Here is a 15,220-nt window from a genome sequence, read left to right as displayed (position 1 = left end):
TTTTTTTTATTTTTTATTTATTTAATTTTAATTTTTTTATTTATTTAAATAAAAAATGAAACAAGGAATGACTGAATGATTTTGAAATCCCGGCACCAACTCCCTTGTTTGGCTGTGGAGGCTCTGCCAGCAGCCCTGAGCAGTGTCAGGGAGTTTAGAATCTCCTGCAGCTCTGAGAGAACCAGGAATTCTCCTGGGATGCTCCACAGGGATTTCTTGCAGAGCCCCAAATTTGGGGGCATGACAGGGAAGCAGTTTGCTGTTTGATTTTGTTTTCCTGAGAATAATTCCCTGTTCTCCTGACAGCAATAACTCACTGATGTCCCAGCTGGCATCCTAAATGGATTTTTTAGGTCCCCAGCCACCCCAACACCTCCCACAGGTGTCCCTTCTGCAGCAGATTGGCTCTGAGCCTTTAAATCTGACCAGCTGAGCAGCTCTGAGCACACAATGCAGAAGCACTTTTTACAAAATACCGTTTTTTGGTGTGCTGGGTGAGTTCAGAGCAATTTTACAATTTCTTTACCTTCTGCCTGTACTGAATCCTCCCCTGGGTGGAGACAGTGCTGTTCTCTCAGTGTATTCGAGTGCAGCAGTTTGCACAACCCCAAATCTGGATGGATTCCCTTCCCCTGGATCAGGAACAAGGAGCATCAGCAAATATCCCACAGGTACTTTGTCCTGAAGTTGGGATAACCCTGAATAAAGCAGGGAGAGGCTGTTGGATCAACCCCAGCCGGGCAGATGAGCCTCACAACTCCCTGGGAATGGCTAAATGGCAATTGATGTGGCAGGAAATGTGTGCTGGTGCCACATGAAAGCCCTGCTGATTCCCCACCGTTAATTGCAGCAGGAATAGCCAGTGAATTATTGACTGGGCTCCAGCAGCACAGCAGCTGGCTGTCATTACCCCTGGTGGGTCTGGTGACTCTTCCCCTTGTCATTCCCTGATGGATCACCAGCTACATTCCCACTGGGAGCAGAAAACAATTTTCCTGGTTTTAGGGGTTCCATGAGGAGGTGGGAAAGTTTAGAGGAGATTTGGACTAAATTATTGAGTAATATTTAGTATATTTTTGAGGATTGAGGAATTCGCCTGCCCTGGGAGGATGTTGGTCAGCACAGAGGGCACAAGCACAATTCCAGTTTTTATTTGCAGGTGAATGTGAATAAATGTGAATTGCCATTCCTGGTGCTCCTTGCCAATGGGCAGAGCTGTGGAGTCACCACAGAGACATTAAAGAGCAATTCCACTCCCTGGAATCTGATCAGCTGAGGGCCAGGGAGGAAGGAAAAGATAATGGGAAAAAAGGACAACACCTGGATCCCCTCCATGGCCATTCCCATTGATCCTGGGAACGATCCCAGTGCTGAATCTATCAGAGTTCACCATTGTAAATTGATTTTAATTGCAGCTTTATTAATTCCTGCGAGCCCCAAACGAAAGGGAAATCTGGAATTTCCAGTGGAAATGCACAGGGAAATGCTGGATGCTTCACTGAGGAAAATATCATCTCCAAAGGAGGTGAGTTAATTTATGGGGTCTGGAAAAAGAGATAGAATCCCAAAAATGCTGCAGAATGGGCTGTGCCAGCGATGGTGCCAAATTTGTCCTTGTAAAACCCAGAGGAACCTCTCAGGATTGCTTTTTGGGTGACAGAAAAGCTTAAAAACCCCTCAAAATTCAATGTTGTTACAAGAGGTAACATTCTGACCCGCAGTGAAAATAAAGGTGAAGGAAAATTCCCACACAAGTGATGATTTTGCTGGGAATTGCCATTGCAGCTGAACCCAGAGGGTTGGTAAATCTGCATTAAATAGGGATTGCAGCCACTTTGCTGTGGAGCTGCTGAGGAGCTGCCAGGCTGCCACACTCCAGCTGGGGATAAACAGAATAACATAATTTATTAATTATTATAAATGATATTATACCTTCAGCTCCAGCAGGGCTCTTGGTGGCAAATCCTCTCCAGGAAAGTTTGGCCACAGACACCAACCTGCTGCAAACTTTGTCATTCAGCTCTGCCCTGAGTGCAAGTTGATTTTATGAAGCATTTAATTAATGAAGATTTTGATTCACTTGTGACATCTCACTGGTTAATTCAGTGTATGTGGTTTTGATTTACCGTGACAGCTTAATTTAGTGAAGAAGAAAATCTCAGTCTCTCAGTAACTTTTCCCTTCCTGGGCAAGATTTAAAAAAAAAAAAAGGAGGAAATAAAATATTTAAATCTCTCCATCTTTTATACATTTTGTACATTTTACTGTGGTTTATTTTTAATTATGGATCAAAAAAAAATTAAAATTTGGAGATCTTATTTATTTTATTAAATCCTATTAATTTAAACAATAATTAAAGCCATCAGTTCTGGCAGTGAAGTTCTGCTCTGTAGCTCTGCCTTTTGGGTTTTACTGATTATACACTGAATTACCTGCGAAGCAAACTGACTTCTGTGGGTTTTCTCACTTGTGAATCAAAGTTTGTTGTGATAAATAGTGAAATATGACAAAATAAGTTGATAGCAGCTCATACAAAGGCAGATTAGGTCTGATATAATAGTTGGACCAAGTTGAGGTTATCAGTTTTATCTCACTGCCTCCACTGCTCACCCAACAGCAGCTATTCAAAATTTCATTATTTTATTCAAAATTTCTCTCTCTGATCCATTTCTATTCCTGAATGGATCTGTACACCTGGGGTATAAAGAATATTTTGGCTTTTTTTTTTTTCAGAAGAAACACAGAAATCACCCTTCAGTGAAGTTCCTCCTGCACTTTTGGATGAGTTCCTCCCTCCTTTGAATCCTGCACTGGCTGTGCAGAGAAATCCAACCAAAATCAGGAATATCTGAAGGGTTTGGTGCTGCAGGAGCTTTGTCCATGGATTACTGCTGGCATTGTCTGCCCTGCCAGCCCAGCCTGTGGCAGAGATATTAGGGGAAAAATGTCTGCAGTGAAAAACTGCCATTAGGCTGCTCGTCTGTGGAGCAGTTTCAACAGTATCATTCCAGGCTGAATGTGTAATTTGGCATTAAAATCTCCTAACAGGATTAGCCCATCACTCACTCACAGAGCCCTGCAAGAACAATTTCCAAGGAAGTTATTTATGTGGAGCAGCCAAGGCACTTGTGCTTTTTGCAGGCAGATAATGGGGGCTGCAGGATGATTTATGCCAAATGGAAACAATTCCTCATAATTGCTCCGAGGGCTTAATATTCCATCTCCGCCCCGCGAGCAGGAAACTGTCTGGCTTCCAATTGATGGTTAATTTGTAATAATCAGGCACTAAATCTATCATGTGGGGAATCAAATGGAGCCTTTTCCCCCCGGGAGTCTCCTTGCCAAGCCTTGCTCACTCCTTGCTGTCAGTAGCACGACTCCCTTTCCCCACTTGGTGTGTCTCTAGCCAGCCAGGAATTGTGCATTTAATTCTGATTATATTAGGAAATAAAATCCCTGCATTCCCATCCCCAGCAGCACGAGAATTCCTGGATACTCACAGCCCAGGAGGGGAAAATATTTTGTGTTTCAAGCTGGGAATAGCAGCAAATACAGAGCAGGGCAACAGGATCCTCTGCCAGTGGGATTTTGGGGTTTTGTCAGAGCAGGAGGGGCTGGATGTGGAGCACAAAGAGCCTGGAAAGGTGCAACTTCCCCAAAAATCCACTCTGGAGAATTTCAGCTCTGGGAAGGTGCAGCTTCCCCAAAAATCCACCCTGGAGAATTCCAGCTCTGGGAAGGTGCAGCTTCCCCAAAAATCCACTGGGATTTCTGTCTGCAGCACTGCTGCCAGAGGAATTTCCCAGGGCATGGCTGAGGTTACAGGACATGTTGGTTTGCTGAAGCTCAAGGACTTGGCTTGGGCTCTGCCTGCAATCCCACAAGCTTTCATTCAGTGGGATGGCCTGCAGTGGGGACTGTGCCCTGGAGCAGCCCTGACATCAACCAGCTTCCCAACATTGTAATTTCGACCTGAATTGCTGCCCGAGAGGGTGAGGAGCTGATTTTGGAGGCTGCAGGAATGTAAATAGTCAGAAATAGCAGAGCTGGAAATGCACAGGTTGGGTTCATCCCTAGGGGGGAAAAAACCTCACAGGCTGGCAGTGAGGTCTGTGGATTTATCTTGATTTTCACCAGTGGAGGAAGGAAGGAAAAGCCAAGATTGTTGCAGTGAGATGTGACAATTCCAAGCCCTGGGAGCTCTGCAGAACCCAAACCCAACCTGCTGTGTCCCCAGGCTGCTCAGGGACTCGTGTGGGATATTCCTGCAGGCTCCAAACAAGACCCTGGGTGTTTATTCCAAACCAAGTCTGGAAAAACCAAAATTCCTCCCTCCCTGCAGAGCAGAGCTCAGTCCTGCCCAGGGAGGGTGCAGGGAAAGGGTTAAAGTGGAAGAGTTCAGGGGAAGGTCTGAGCAAACAACAAACCCTTTGTTCCCGGGCAGGAGAAACCCAAAGCTGCAGCAGGGCACTGGGCTGGTCCATCCTCCAGCACCTGGGGTGGGATCATCCTGGTGGGATCATCCTGGTGGGGAGGTGATGATCCATGGATGGAACAACTTGGGTTCTCATTTTTCCTCAAACAGCTGCTGGGAATGTCCTGATCATTGCTAAAATGCATGGAAATCAAATTAACCATCCATAGAGCCTGACGGATATATATATATATATAGATATAGATATCTATATAGAGATACATAATATTATATAGTATATTATCATACATTATTATATGATATCTTTTATATATTGTATTTATATATTTTTATATATTTATATACAGGTATGTGTTTATATATATATAAATTATATATCATTATATATATTATATATAGAATAGAGTATAATATAATATACTGTAGTATAGTATGAGTATAGTATAGTATAGTATGTTATATATATACTATATATAATAGTATAATATAGTATAGTATAATATAGTATAATATCGTATGGTATAATATAATTTTTTTTGGTGGAGTTTGGGAAGAAAAAGGGCAACTCTGAATAAACCACAATTTACAAGTGACTCTGGCAGAAGCCAGCACAAAACAACCCCAGAGTTCTGCTGCATAGCTAAATGTGACAAATCTCTGCCTTACCTTGGTTTTTCTAGGTCACACAAACACAGGCTGAGATCTGAAAGGTCATTCCTAAATATCCCTAGGAAACTCCAGGCAGGGAGAATGTGCTTGGCCACAGTCAGAGAAGTGATTTGGCTTTACCAGTGAGTTCTCTGAGCCCAAAAATGTCTGTATTATTCATAATCCCCGTGCAATCTAACTGGGTTGAGAAATATTCTCCTGTCATCTTTGGATTCTCCCCAGGAAGACACTTCCCAGCCGTTTGAGCAGATTTGGAGGATGCCAGCTAGCTGCAATCCAGGAGTCACTGCTAACTCTGCAGGGCTGCTTGATTTCAGGAAATATCCGAAGGAACTTTTTACAATCCAGCAAATCTCCTCGCTTTTTCTTGGATTGATGGAATACCTGGAAAAAGCAGCTTGGCAGCCATGAGCCCTGTGGCTGTCTGCAGTTTCTCCAGGCTTTTCCTGCATGCCAGCAGTGAGCTGGGGCTTGGGGCAGGATGTGTTTGATACTGGATTGCACTGGGATTGGCAAAGGCAAGAGTGGCAGAGGAATGTCATGGAAAAGAGCTGGAGATGCAGCTGGATTGAGCTCCATGGTTCTGTAGCTGCATGTTGTAATTCCATTTGCCAGGAGGCTGGGAGGAAGTTTCTCCCCAAGCACAGAAACAGTGGAAGAGGATGGTTTGCAGTGGGAGTGTGAGGATCAGGAATCAAACCCCAGGAGCCTGGCAGCTTCCTTTTATTATTTATTTTATTTCTTTCTCATTTTCTTTATTTATGTATTTTTTATTTTATTTATTTATGTATTATTTATTTTATTTCTCTGATCCCTGCAGCACTCCCCAGGCACAGCAGGGATGGATCTGCACTGCTGATCCCCTGGGGCACAGAGCCTCATCTGCACAGCCTGGATCCAGCAGGAATCCAGCAGGAATCACAAAATCCTCCTCCTTTTCCCTCTGCTGCTCCCTCAGTGATTTTCCAGCCGGGCTGATCCCAACTCCATCCATCTGTTTTTCCCAAAGGAGCCTCTCAGCCTGGCTGTCCCTGCAAGGGAAGAGCTGAACACAAGATCCAGCTGTTGGCAGCCACGAGGAATGGGAATTTAACTTCTCCCAGATGTTCTGCCATATTTCCCAGCTCCTGCCCTTTTTCAGATGTTCCTCCTCTTTCCCACTCTGCCCATTCCCCAGCCCTTCCACCCTGCTGCTGGGCTCTCCCCTCCTGGATGTGGACAGGGAATGGCAAAAGGAGAGATCCACCCCTGGGCTGGAATTTTAATGGTTCCAAGGCATGCAGACAGCCCTACACTAGGGGAGCATCTGGAAAAAATAATAATCTGAGGTTTGGGGGCTGCTCAGCATCTTCCAGGCAGGTGGGAGCACTGGTGGGATGGAGAAATTGGCCTTTCATTTTCAGCTGCTCTTGGAGGTTTTCTGGTAGAGCCTGGCTGGCCAAAGGGCCTCCCAAATAGCTGGGGAAGCTGCTGAGGGGTTTAGCTCCTCCTGAGGGAGTGAAAGGAAAGCTGGGAGTGGGAGTCAATCCTATTATTTTGCTGATTTATGTTTTTCCATAACGTGTGCAGGAGCAGTTGCTACAACAAAGGGCTGTGTTTATAAATGACGAAAATTGAATTATACAGGCATGCACATGTAGCTGATCATGTCATACATCGGGTTTGGATTAATGGATTAGGGGATATTATAGGCCAGCATGTCTGCAGGGATTTCTAGGAACAAATTCCACCCCGGGAGGGTTTGAGGCCCTGGCACAGGGTGCCCAGAGGGGCTGTGGTGCCCCTGGATCCCTGGAATGCCCCAGGCCAGGCTGGATGGAGCTTGGAGCAGCCTGGGATGGTGGGAGCAGGGACAGGACTGGGGAGGGAGAGGCTGGAGCTGGGCAGGGCAGGGTGAGGGTGGATTTTGGGAAAAGGTTCTTCCCCTGGGCACTGAACAGATGCCCAGGGAATGGGGACAGCCTGAGGCTGCCAGAGCTCCAGGAGGGTTTGGCCAGCACTGCCAGGGATGCCCAGGGTGGGATTGTTGGGGAATCTGCAGGGCAGCAGTTGGATCAATGATCCTGTGGGTCCATCCAGCTCAGGAGATTCTGTGATCCTTGCAGTGTTCCCTGAGCTCTCCTCACATTTCCCAGAGCTCCTGCCCTACCCCAGCAGGATCTCAGGGAGATCCCAGCTCAATCCCCCTGGCAATGCTCTGATTTCTCCACAGGCAGTACCACTGAGAGCTGGGATTGTGGAGCTTCCCTCACCCTCATCTCCTGGAGAAATTCTCTTCCCCACGAAGATCCTGGCTGATCCCATCCTGCCCCATCCCCAGCCTCCTCCCCAAGTGCAGCCAAACATCCCAGGGAGCTGCCCTGTGCTCCTCTCTGCAGCTTTTTGGCAGATGCAGCCAGCCCCCAATGTGAGCTCAATTCCTGGTGTCATCGTCCAGGACAGTTGTGATCCATCACCCAGAGCTGTTCTCCTGCACATCAGAACTCCTCCAGAGCAGGAAAGCTGCACATCTGGCAGCAGAGCAGGATCCTCACCCCAGCAAAAAACAGAGCTCAGTTCCTTCCCTCTAACAAAGCCATTTGCTAAAAGGGGCTGGGAGTGCTGGGAGGGAGTTGTGTTGCTGTGGGATTCCCCAAATATTCCTGTTTTTAGGGTCTGTGTTAGAGACTGGGCTGAAATACGAGCTGTGGCTCATATGCATAAATATATTTAATTTATTATTATATAGTAAATTAAATATAAAAGTGGCCTTAAAGTGTCACACAAGTGGCTTTAAGGGGACAAGTTGGAGCTTAAAGCCCTCCCTGGATGCAGAGGGTGATTTCTCTGGGCACAGTTTAAAACTCCAACAATTGCAGCTCGACTAGAACTGCTGTGAATCTACTTGGATAAATAACGACCATTTTAATGGATTTAAAAAAAAAAGACCTAAAAAATCCCAATGACCTAAAACCAAATCCCAGTCCTGGGCTGTTTTCTAAGAGCTGGAGTTTGTGAAGGTCTGGCTGGCCAAACTCAAGTTGTTTCCAGCCAGCTCCACGTTCCTTTCCTGCAGATCCTGAGATCCTTGGGAAGGGAAGGGAAGGGAAGGGAAGGGAAGGGAACAGAGCATCCAACAAAAATTCCTAACAATGGAGTTCAGAGCTGTGTGGGATTGCCTCTGTCAAAATTAAGATTTTGACCCAGGGACTTTCCTTGTTGTGGAGACCCAGCTGGGAAACCCCCAGCAGCCCTTTCCTCGTGGCATTGGGAAAAAAACCCTGAATATTATGGAGTAATCCTGGCTTTGTGGTGTCAGCTCAGATCCAGGGTTCAGAAATGGATTGGCTCTGCTTTCCAAAGGCATTTCTTAAAGAAGGTGTTGCCCCAGCTGACAAAACCCCAAATGAGCAGTTTGGAGCTCTGGGGAATAGGGCAGCCCAAAACAGAGCACCAACCCAGCCACAGCCAGACAGAAATAACCCCAGCCTCCTCCTCCACAGGCACTAACTCCCCCCAAAACCACCCCAAGCTCCTGCTTTCCTAAAGTTTGGACTTTCCAAAGTTCTCCACACCCCAGCTCTGCACTGGGCTTGCCTTGGGATAGTGCATGATTTTTAAAAAAATTTTTTTTTTGCATGATTTTCTTTGCATGTAGGATTTTATTTTCATTGTGTGAGTGATTTAATTTATTTGTGTGTATGATTTTTTTCTGTGCATGTATGTTGTTTTGGTTTTTTTTTGGTGCGTATGATTTTTATTTGTGTGTATAATTTTTTTATCTGGGTGTTTGGGGTTTTTTTTAATTTGTTGCAATGGAAACACAGGAATGGGGGTCTGGACCACAGGGGTTGAGGTTCCCTCAGCTCAGGGTTTTGCAAGGATCACCTCACCCAGCTTTTCTCACATTATCCATTATTTTGGGAGAATATTCCAAACCTCCTTGAGGTTTCTCCTCCTGCCCCAGCTGTCTTTGCCCATTTTTTCCCCAGGATCTTGGTGCCAGCCTTGTTCCCAAACACCAAGAGCTCTTCTCTCCTGCTCCTGATGCCTTCCTGGGGTGTCTCCTTCCAGATGTTCTCCCTATTTTTAATCTATTTTTATCTCCCTATTTTATAAAATCTTTTTATTTTTGGCCTCATGCAAGTCAGCACTGAGGATTTCCAATGCAATTCCAGCACCTGCCTGTGATGTTTGAGGAATTTCCAGGCTCTCCTGACCTGATCCTGATGGGAAGCACATCTGCAGCTTTTCTCCCTTCCCATGGCCCTATCAGCTCCTTGCCATCATTCCAACCTTGTGGGTTTTTTTTTTTCCATGTGAAAATGGCACCAGTTTGTCTGAGGCTGCAGTGCAGAACTGGCCAACCTGACCACAGCACGGAGGTGACCCCAGGGGGGCTTTTTCCTCCCCAAAACACAGCAGGGCCAGGGCTTTGAAGCTGCCAAACTCTCCAAACGCAGAGTTCATTTTAATGAAATTATATCATCCTCTGCTCTCCATCCCTCTAAAGGTTTGGGACTTTATTAATGTCGTTTTCAATGGATTTTTTCCCCCCCTGTGTGGGGCTGCTGACCTCCCCCAGCATATTGCCTCCAGATGTCCAGGAGGGAGCAGGGCAGGCAATCCTGGTGCATCCTGTCCCTCTGGAAAATGCTGGAAAAGCACTTTTCCTCTGGAAAAGTCCCTCTTGCTGTGCTGTATTTCCAGTGGGATTGAATGAGCATCACCACAGCCTCACAGGTCAGTGCTCCTTCCCCACCTCCCCTGAACCATCCTGGGGAACTGAGCAGGATTTAAATCCCTTTTCTCAAAAAGCTGAACCCAGAGGGGTTGTCTGATCAGGGTCTGGGTCCCCGAGTGGCCTCAGGGTGGTGGCAGCACCAGGAGCACACTGCCCCATGTCCTCATGGCCTCCAGAGCTGCAGGGAGCAGGAGAAATGCTGGCTGGGGGTCAGAAACTTTTCAAAAAGGTTTCAAAAAGCAAGGAAAACCTGCAGTCCAGCAGGTGGGAGAGCCCTGTGCAGCATCCCAGCTCTCCCCACCACATCCCAGCTTTTCCATGGGCTCTTTATCCACATCAGTATTCCTGGCTGCTTTCTGATTTCCTCCAGATGGGCTGCAATGGTTTCCTATCTTCCTTCCTTCTTTGGTCTTTTTTTATCTTTTATTTCAATCTAAACGGTTTTCCCCTCTGCTGCCAAGGTCTCTATTGTATCACATTCCTCTCTCCTTCAGACACAATACCCTCCTTGACCCAGCCTGGCCCATCTCCACCTGCCCCGTTGGGTTCCTTCCACAGATCCTAATTCCAGCCCTAAAAGCAAACCCAGAGGGCTGTGATATCCTCTTGTCCATTCTCCCAGTTATACAAAGCATCCCTCAGACAAATTCCCATTCCCTAAAGCTCTCCAGCTGCCCAGGAGGGCTGGATTTGGGAAGGTCCCTCCACTTTGGGTGCATATTTTTGGGAAGCAGCATCCCTTTTCCGTGACTCACCTGCTCGCAGGTACACCCAGCTCTCTGCCAGCTTGGCTCCTGCAGTTGTGTTCAGCTGCACGTGCCAAAAAGCACATTTCCAATTTCTAAATTGGGGCTGCTGAGCAAGTCAGGGCAGTGTTTAATTGCATGGCTGCACCTCTCTCTCCCTTGGCTGGAGAGAAAATGGCTGAAATATTTGGGTCTGTTTGTGTTTTCTCAGCTTTAATGGTTAGGAATGAAGATGGTTTTGGAGACCCTTTTGGGTATTTCTATGCATTTCTTCGATTTTTTTCAGTGTCACCTCTGCATAAGTCAGTGTTTTGGGGTAAAGCTGAGGATAAACTGCTAATTTAAGGGTGGAAGATTGGCTCTGGGCTCCCCTGGATCCCTGGCAGTGCCCAAGGCCAGGCTGGATGGGACTTGGAGCAGCCTGGGATAGTGGAAGAACAAAAGGAATAACCTGCTTTCTGTTGTTTTTTAAATGTATTTGACTTGGGAACCCCAAGACAGAAATTAAAAACAAGCAAAACATTCTAATAAATCCACCAAAAAAATAAAAAGAGAAATTTTTCTACTGCTGAGTTCAAACCAATTTGACCCATAAACCAAAACTGATGGAAGCAAATCACAGCTCTGGGGTAATTTAATCTAATTTAGAATAATTTCAAAGTGAGTGCAAAGTTGCCTTGGAGTAGCAGATCTGATCCACAGGCTTGTGAGGGCTTTTCTAGAGATAAATGAGGTGTGAGGAGGAAGATCCTGGTTTGATTCTTGATAAATATGCATATGAATGAGTTAGCACTGGTATAATTTGGCCAATGTAAAATAAAAATATATCCTTAATACAGAGATAGTTACTCTGGTTGAAAAAGCACTCAAACTATTCCTTTTTATATAATTATTTAAAATATTTTTACTTTGCACAAACTACAATTTTTCTTTTTTCTTTTCAGGGAAGAGCCTTTTTCACCTGGGATCATTTGGGTCTGTTCAGAATGAAGGGAAATATTTCCACACTGCTGTCTGAGCACCTTTGGCTCGAGGCTCCATTTGAACAGCAACTCTTCCCCCAAGAGAAAAGCAATTGCAATTTGCTTAATTGCTGCATAATAGATAAGAAAAGGGCAAGAACAAGTGCCTTTCTAGCGGCAGGCTCAGAGGGGAGGCAGCTGAAGGATGGGCTGTGATGTGAGGCTGGGCAATCTGTGCCCCATCTCCACTTGTCACTCCCAGCAAGGCCACCAAAGGCTCTGCTGGGAGATTTCCCATCACTGCTGCTCCCAAAGGCCTTTTTCCTGGCAGGCTGGTGGTCTCTGCCTTGCTGCTGGCAGGTTGGGAATATCCACTTGGATCAAAGCAGGGCAGAATCCCTGCAGAGCTCGAGTGTGGATCCACCCAGGGCAGTGAGCAGAGCACTCTGAGCTCCCAATTTGAGCTGCAGGGGTTTGTAACAGGCTGCTGGGCTCACACAGGCTCTGCAGGGCTTGGGGTTTGGCTGATAAGGCTATCAGAACATTCTATCCCCGACAGGGATTGCTCATGGCTTTGATGAATCATTAGCAAGAGGCTCTCTGGGGCAAGTCCCCACCAGTTCCCACACTGCAGGGATATTTATTTGCTGGTTTCTGTTGGGAGGCAGAGGCAGGCCCTGGACACTGCCCACTCCTCGTGACTCACAGCAGAGAAATCCCTTTTTTTTGGTTGGATTGGGATGAAAATCACCTCCAGGAATGGATGGAGAGTGCTGCCTCATTCAGCTCATCATTCCCTGCATGGAATCAGGTGATTTTCCAGGAGACAAACCCACAGCCATTCTGCACCTCGTGGTTGCCACAAGGCCACTCCACACCTGTGGTGGCCACACTCTGCAGATGGACCCTCGGGGCTGCAAAATGTGCAATGTTGGCACTGGGATTGACCAAATGCTCCAGGGGTTGCTGGAAATGCTGAGCCTGTGGAGAATTGCAGGATGGGTTGGGATGGAAATGACATTGAAAAGTCCATGGCAGAGACACCTTCCACTGTCCCAGGCTGCTCCAAGTGTCCAGCCTGGCCTTGGACACTGCCAGGGATCCAGGGGCAGCCACAGCTTCTCTGGGAATTCCATCCCAGCCAGGAATTCCTCCCCAATCTCCCATCCATCCCTGCCCTCTGGCAGTGGGAAGCCATTCCCTGTGTTCTGTCCCTCCATGCCTTGTCCCCAGTCCCTCTCCAGCTCTCCTGGAGCTCCTTTAGGCCCTGGCAGGAGCTCTGAGCTCTCCCTGGAGCTTCTCCTCTCCAGGTGAACATTCCCAGCTCTCCCAGCCTGGCTCCAGCCCTGCAGCAGCTCCAGGATCTCCTTTGGTCTCATTCCATCACTTCCACGTCCTCCCTGTGCTGAGGATCCCAGAGCAGGTGGATATTCCCAGAGGATCCCCTGCAGGAATGCCAAAGGTTCTCCTAAACAACAGCAAACCAGGGAAGCACTCCCTGTGGATTTTGACCTCGTTATTCCTTGTGCAACATTCCTTTAAACTTCCTCTTGCTGCAACAAAGGCATGGAAAATCTGTAGATGAATTCAGTCACTTATTAACTGAGGATTCCTTATAAAGGCTCAGTTTTCTCCTCAATGCCACGGAGGACCTTTGCATTTTCACCAGGATTTTTTTCCAACCTCCACGATGAATAACTGGGGAAAAAAAAGAAGTTCTATTTCTTCACCACATCCAGCTGTTTGTTAGGTGGTGGAGCAGAAATCTGTGATAAGAATCAGAAGGCAGAGCCAAACTGATAAATATTGTAATCCTGATGATGGAGAAAGAAAAGCAGCTGGGATTTTTCTCTCCTCGTTTCTTTAATTAAGTCTAGACTACACGTGCTGTGCAGCTCGGAAATAGCTGGAAATATTTCCCAAATTGCATTCTGATTATGATGTCAATGATCAAGTGAAAAGAATGAGCAGAGATTTAATTCTGGATGGAAAAGAAATATCTGATTTGCAGCTCCACGTTGCTTAAGAGAACAGCACTGAACTTCAAAGACAGAAATGTTGTTTGCTCCCAGTTGGTAAAATTTAATCTCACCAGAACCACTTGTGGTTGCCATGAAATGAGAATTTTACATCCCCAACTCCAGGACAGTGATGGGGGTGAGGAGATTTCACTTCTTGCCCTCTTGGCTTTCCATTTAAAAACCAGAACACCCATCTCAGCCTTCCAAAGGATTTCTCCAGCAAACCTCAAAGAGTGCAAGAAAAAAAATCAACTCACAAGTTGTATGGTCTCTGCTCTGGGATTTTAATCTTCAAGGATTGTCCACAATTTCAGTTTATTCCTACATTTTTTCTTTTAAATCCCATCTTTAATGAGACAACTGAGGCTTCAAGCCTCTAATGACTTCTGGCTGTGCCTAAATTTGGTTTGGAGGAGAATTCCAGGTGAGGATCTCAGGGTTTGCTCCTCTCTCCACTCCCTGCTTGGCTGCAGCATTTCAAACAACACCCAGAGGAGCAGGAGCCAAATTCCAGAGCAGGATGGCTGGGAGTCCTGTCTGCCATCAGAGCTAATTAAAATATCAGGGACATTTTCTGCCTCTTCAGGGAAATGTTTGAGGAGCAGGGAAGGGACTGGATCCCCTGGATTCATCCCAGAGAGGCATGTTGGGGCTGTTGTTTAACCAGCCTGCAAATGAGCTGCTTAATTAGCAGGTAGGCCAAGCAATTTAGGAGAGACAATTATATTTTGAATACAGACGTCAAAACCACTTTCTCCTGTGGCTGGGTTTGTTTGGGGGTTTTTTTCAGTTCAGGGATACTTATTTATTTGATCCGTCTAAATTAAGAATGTTCTTATCTCTTATTTTCCATCAAATCTGGAAAATCCAGATTGGAAAAATATCTCTATTTTTTTTTAACCTTGTAACATTACAAAAATCACAGATTCAGGTGCATTCCCACCTTTCCATTGGCAGATCTCGCTGTTACTTTAAAACATAACAAAAATCACAGATTCAGGTGCATTCCAACCTTTCTCTTGGCAGATCTCGCTGTTACTGGCAATAAAATTAATTACTGTGTTTAAAAGTGGTCCTGATTCCACAGAGTTCTTGCCACAGGAGAGTTTGGAGGGATAACACAGGACTAAAAAATTGCAGGAATAAATTCAACTAAGGAAAGTATGTGTCTAAAAAAATGACAAAAAAAGAGATAAATATATTGATTTTTTTAGTTTGGGTATTTGTTTACAGCCTGTCACTGATCCACTCTGATAGCATCCCCCAGAATAAGGCAAATCCTACCTTTACAGTCAGATCTTGCAAGATAAAAATATTCAAAACAGTGCTTTTTTTTTGGCTAATATGCATTTTATTTCCTTCTGCAGGTCCTAATGAGTGGTGAAATTCCAAACCACCGAGCTGGATACACTGAGAAGGTAACTACCTGCAGATTGTGTCACTCAAGCATTCATTTAGGTGCACATTAGGTATTCTTAAAAATGTAATAAAAGGAAATTCCACTCGCTGGCTGCCTAATTTCAGAGGCTGTAACCAGCTCAAGGTGTTCCCCAGGCTCTGCTGTGGATCCTGTTGCAGCCTGGCTGCTGAAGGCTAAGGAATTCCAGATGTGCTGGGGCAGGGAGGAGGAGGAGGATGGGGAGGATGTGATGCCAGGAGGGTGT

The 15,220-nt window shown here is 46.0% G+C and overlaps 1 long non-coding RNA gene across 2 annotated transcripts; it reads left to right on the top strand.

The window, feature by feature from the left end:
* The first annotated feature begins 365 nt into the window (after positions 1–365).
* Positions 366–2,084, top strand: LOC146433616 (uncharacterized). 2 transcript variants are annotated; one of them, XR_014853598.1, is made up of 3 exons: positions 366–494; positions 1,416–1,525; positions 1,939–2,084. It is a non-coding gene; the product is annotated as an uncharacterized LOC146433616 (long non-coding RNA). The 2 variants fall into 2 exon arrangements; XR_014853597.1 differs by lacking the exon at positions 366–494 and adding an exon at positions 505–671.
* The last annotated feature ends 13,136 nt before the right edge of the window (positions 2,085–15,220 follow it).

Source organism: Lichenostomus cassidix, chromosome 8, assembly GCF_008360975.1.
Source record: "Lichenostomus cassidix isolate B80296 chromosome 8, HeHo_3.0, whole genome shotgun sequence".
In the NCBI taxonomy this organism is placed as follows: Eukaryota; Metazoa; Chordata; class Aves; order Passeriformes; family Meliphagidae; genus Lichenostomus; species Lichenostomus cassidix.
The sequence above is the reverse complement of the archived record's forward strand: the minus strand, read 5'-3'. Positions and strand labels throughout refer to the sequence as shown.